The sequence below is a fragment of the Bacillus rossius genome, chromosome 6, assembly GCF_032445375.1.
Source record: "Bacillus rossius redtenbacheri isolate Brsri chromosome 6, Brsri_v3, whole genome shotgun sequence".
NCBI classification, from domain to species: Eukaryota; Metazoa; Arthropoda; class Insecta; order Phasmatodea; family Bacillidae; genus Bacillus; species Bacillus rossius.
The window spans coordinates 56993822-56999111 of record NC_086334.1 but is presented as its reverse complement, the minus strand read 5'-3'; the positions used below and the strand labels follow the sequence as shown (position 1 = coordinate 56999111).

The 5290-nt window shown below is 33.5% G+C and overlaps 1 long non-coding RNA gene across 2 annotated transcripts; it reads right to left on the bottom strand.

Annotated features, from left to right (window-relative positions):
- Window positions 1-858: 858 nt before the first annotated feature.
- Window positions 859-5031, bottom strand: LOC134533552 (uncharacterized). 2 transcript variants are annotated; one of them, XR_010075329.1, is made up of 4 exons: window positions 4650-5031; window positions 3140-3233; window positions 1533-1706; window positions 859-877 (listed from the first exon to the last, which is right to left on the bottom strand). It is a non-coding gene; the product is annotated as an uncharacterized LOC134533552 (long non-coding RNA). The 2 variants fall into 2 exon arrangements; XR_010075328.1 differs by lacking the exon at window positions 859-877 and having other exon boundaries at window positions 1502-1706.
- Window positions 5032-5290: the final 259 nt, after the last annotated feature.

Here is a 5290-nt window from a genome sequence, read left to right as displayed (position 1 = left end):
AGCATTTAAATAAAAGTAACAATTTAATTAAATAATAACATGCAAAGTTGACCATTAAGTATTTTGTAATGTGTAACCATATTATAAATACATGAAATACATATATAGTAGCAGTCAATATCAGATCTCAAACAGATATGGCTAAAGGTCTCCAGAGAAACATCAGACAGAAATGTACAAGAATTATGAAGGGCTTTTAACACTGTGTACTATGTTGTGATTTGTGTTAATAGTATTGAAATACTAAGATCGTGAATAAAATTAACAACTTAAAAATTGTTGCCACAAGAAATAACATACACTACACAATCAATTATATATATACATTAAAATGTTATAGTTCAATAGGTTCCATAACAATATTTCTTGATATTATCTTGTTATGTATTAATGCATGATTATTAAACAATTAAAACAACTATAACAACGAAAATTTTAAAATGTAAAATCTTTGCTTTTGGCATTGCATTTAAAAGATTTGTAGCTGTACTTTTGTATTTTCATAACTTTACCCTTCTTGTCAAAAATAAAAAAACATTGTAGAAGAATATTGTTATTTTTTTTAAACAAACAAGGGTAGTTCAGTGGTAAACCACATGAGTGCTTACTACAAGCCTAGGCAAAGTTTGCCCACAATTTCCCTGAAATGTGTTTGTTTAAATAACATGCAAAATCATTAAATAATAAATTATCTTCAATATGATGTAATTCCTGAATGTTTGAATGTTCCTGGTCATGCCCGCCGAGGATGTAGAGACAACAGAATCCCTGCCAGCCCACTAACTGCTCTGCACACGAAGGGCTGGCACTCCACGTTGCCGCTGAGGGGCAGCACCGAGCACTTGAGTGGAGCCACGACTGGCGGCAGCAACAGGAACTGCAAAACAATCAACTAATTTTCAATGTTTCATTTGGAAACATTCTTACCCAACACATTGAGAGTATTTCAATCATGAAACCAGTTTTTACCAACTGATTCCCAATGTTTTTGCATAATACATAGTTGAATTCACAGTTTCCTACCTATTTTCACCACACCTGTATATCTAAATGTTTTTAAACAAATACATTTTATATTACTTTTCTTTCTTAAGATATAAACCATTTTGACTAAACAAAAGTAAAGTGAAATAAGATCCTGCAATACAATCCTATATCATAGGTAAGTGAACAAAATGAAACTTGAGACAACATAAATATGTTTGCACAATAATACTTTTAACAAAACATTACCTATTTCATCAAGTTAAAATACAAAAGAATCAAAAAGCAAAAATATAAACAAATGTACTTCTTTACTCAGACATTTGTAAAAGGCTGCATTATTAGAAAGTTCATGTAAAATTTCTTAATTTAATCGAAATTTGTTTACAAGTTGGAAACAAAATGCCAGGGCCTGTAGGTATGTGAAGGATTAAAGGAAATGCAATGGAATGGCTTAGCAACAAATGAAGATATATAATTGAATTATTCATAAGTAGCCATAACAATGAGTGCAAAAATCATAAAATATTCATTCCAGCCAAACAAACCTAATATTAAACGGTACGATCATGGTCACTGATTTCAAAAAGCCACGTAAAACAATGTGTGTAAAAATCATTTCAAAACAGCTAATTGAAATGCCGGATGATGAACTCGTTCCTGATGGCCATGGCGCGCCCAGGTCGGAGAGGAACTGGTGGGATTGGCACATCATTGTTGGCCTGTAACAAACCAATCAATATATTACAATGCAGGCAATAATTGTTTATAGGTACATTATCATTACTATAGTGTAAATGGTCTCTACCTTAGCTTTGTATCAATTATAAAACATGTTTGTTTTACACACACGCACGCACGCACTCTCACACACATATACACACATATACACACGCAAGTTGTGTATAAACAACAGAAGACACCATCAGAAAAATACAGCAAAAAGCTTTTCATCTGGCATGCTATGGTTTGCCTTCTGTAATGTAGCACCAGTCGAGCCCCTCATTTGCAGATTTCTTCAGGTGGATTTCGCCAGTAGACCTTGGCTGCCAAGATGTCTAGTTGGCTTCAATGTTTATTGCCATTGCCTGTTTAAATATTTGTGCAGTGTTCCTATTTTATAGCTGTTTATATATCACATTATAGGTACAAATGCATTTGTATTTTCAAAGAGGAAGTAATATGTAATAAACATCATTGCAATTCACAAACTGAACAAGTATTTGTTTTATGCACTTCATTTGCAAATAATACACTAAGTTACAGGGAAGAAATCCCAGGTGTCGCCAATACTAATTAATAATATATAACAAAACACTTCTCACTTGCAGCTCAGCTTCTTCCACATAATCATTGTGCCTGATACCAATGTTGTGACAAATGGCACAGGCAACAATGATAGCTGCTGTTGTCTGCAGCTTGTTTCGTAAAACAAGCTGCAAGCAGGAAAAGCGCTGCTTCCAAACACCGAACATCCTTTCCACCAGATTCCTCGTCCGAGCATGAGCCATGAGTACCTGTGTGATTACCTTAATGTGTATCATTACTACACATAATATGTACATTATACACATGTAAAACATGCTGGTTCACACTGTAATCAATAGAGACAACCTTAATATCACAGTTGAAACCAGCAATGGCGAATGTCACAAAAGTTTTAAATTAATCTTCCCTAGTGCAAATAACTTTCAAAGAATGTATTAATACCATATATATATATGTGTGTGTGTGTGTAAACATATATTTGTATGCATAGATTAACTATCTAATATAATTTCCAAAATGTAACATTAAATTAACAATAATTGAAAATATGTTCATAACAATAACGATCTGGCTGTAGAAGAAAATGTTTCTCCCTTGCTTGGTGGTTTTACAATAATAGATGTTTGCACTACAAAACTTTGCTGTAGTCTATTTGCACCATATTTTACTTTGCCCAAAACAATTACGTTGAAGTTTAGAAATGAGTAAAGCTAAGGTGTTGGAGCAACAAATCTTGTTGCGAGCTTTAAGAGTTAGTAGGTATATGGAGATTAGTCCAGTTATGACACATTTGAAAACAATATATTATATGTATTTCACATTATTTAATTTAATCACACTTGCAGCTATAAAAATTCTGTTAATGTTGTTATGAAATATGTCATACCTCTGCTCTGCATCTGTACGTGAACAGGTATGGCAACTGTGGGTAACCACTGTCTCCCAGCAGCAGTCCCTGCACACGCCCATCTTCGAATAAGCTAGAGAACATTTCAAGAATATCATAAACACAAATTGTTTCAAACTAACCATGTTTTTCTAGTTACTAGTAGTACATAAAATTGTGACAGCTATTTATATATGTGTATAAAGTCTAAACATATACCAGAAAGTGCCACTCCCACTACTGGAATAATTTGGGTAAGGCACATTATGCTTCCCTGAGCAAAGATTGGAGCGAATGTCACACCTGTCCACCAACAATTTGATGTTATTCTGAAGAACAGTCTGTTTTCAGTAAAAAAATTTACAATTCCACTTTTTTTTTTAAAAATATTTCCACACATTTACATTTTCTTAAAATCATACTTTTAGAACATACTATTACACCTTATGTACCTACACAAATATTAGTGTAAATGGTGAGATCAGTTGGTTACATTGTCCATGTCAACAAATCATGAATACAAGTGAACAGTTGGTTAGCTATGTTAACAATGCTATACATTAGAAAGAATGGATAGTATGAGGTTTAAGTTCTGTATCACATATCCAAGTTTTTCCTTTGATCCTGATGGCAGGATCCTGTATACATTGATCCTTAGATAATTGAAGTTTGCTGTTTTCAATTACTATGTCACTAGGTAATGGACAAAAAAAACACTTGTCATGTAACAATTAATTATGATCTAATATATATATATATATATATATATATATATATATATATATATATATATATATACATATACATATATATATATATATGTATATATATATATATACATATATATATATATATATATGTGTGTGTGTGTGTGTGTGTGTGTATCAACACACACAAAAAAGGCATTTCCACAAGACCAGAGACATAATTTGTTTGTATAGCAAAATTCTAGATTTAATGTCAAGGATCTTTTGACATAGTAATTTAAAACAGCATTATGTACCAAATGATGAATTCAAAGCCAAGGAATGAACTTGGTAAGGTGATATGGAATAATTACCATGTACCTAGGTGACTTAACCAATAACACTATTTCCAGGTTATTTACATGTACCTAACCTTGCAAAACAGACCTTTTTCTTAATATTATACACACATCCTTACAACTTGTAAAAGCTATAAAATACTCAAAGCTACTTAAGGTATCAATTTAATTCGACAGTAAAAAAATGTCAGGAAACTGACACAATAATTTGAGGATTTTAATTTTACATAATAAAGGGTGGCTTTTAGAATTACCAGATTCAAGAAAATGCTCTTGACAAATTGAAATACTTTACAATCAAGCTACCTACATGAAAGAACTATGTGCTAACATGAATATTGTATTAAATATTGAAATAAATACAAACTAGACAAATTATTTCAATTTATCTCGCAGTTCACATTTCATATTAATGTCTGTCACGAAACATGTTTCAACATGCCTTAACAATGTTTACCTACGTACCTGTATACTTCCCCCCGAGCACCGCCGGGGCTTTTGATTTTTATGTGGGTGCAGTCACTCCTGTAACACCGGGAAAGTGTTAAAATCGTAGCTTGTTCAATCGAAATTCATCGCCCGTGGGAAACCGTATCAGATGTAGAGTATGTTGCGCTAAACCGACAGAGATACGTCTGATAATTCGGGAAACGGTGGACTCGCTAACGCCTGTTAACTCGCCTGCCACCATCTGTAAATAGTATTTCACATTGCACCGATATGTGCCTATGCAAACCACAAATTAAACACCACATACTGAAGTGCACAATCGGCTAACCTAGGCAAAGAGTGAGAGATGGTATTATTGTAAACAAAAGGTATTGGTTAGTAACTATGATTTCTGACTGCTTACCTGGAAAGTGCCTGTTGCGTAAAATCGCAAGGCAATTAGCAGCTGCAAGACAGGCGGTAGCGGTAATCCTCGACGACTCCGTGGTTCTTCAAACACTAGCAAAGGCAGAATGTGATGTGGAACAAGATCCTTGGTAGAACGATATCGTGGTCTGAACAGCACGTCACTAAACCACTCCAGTGGATTTTTAAAATCCCTCAAATACCGACGTGGGTCCCTGGAAACGTTTCTTTCTTCATTTTCTAGAAATACT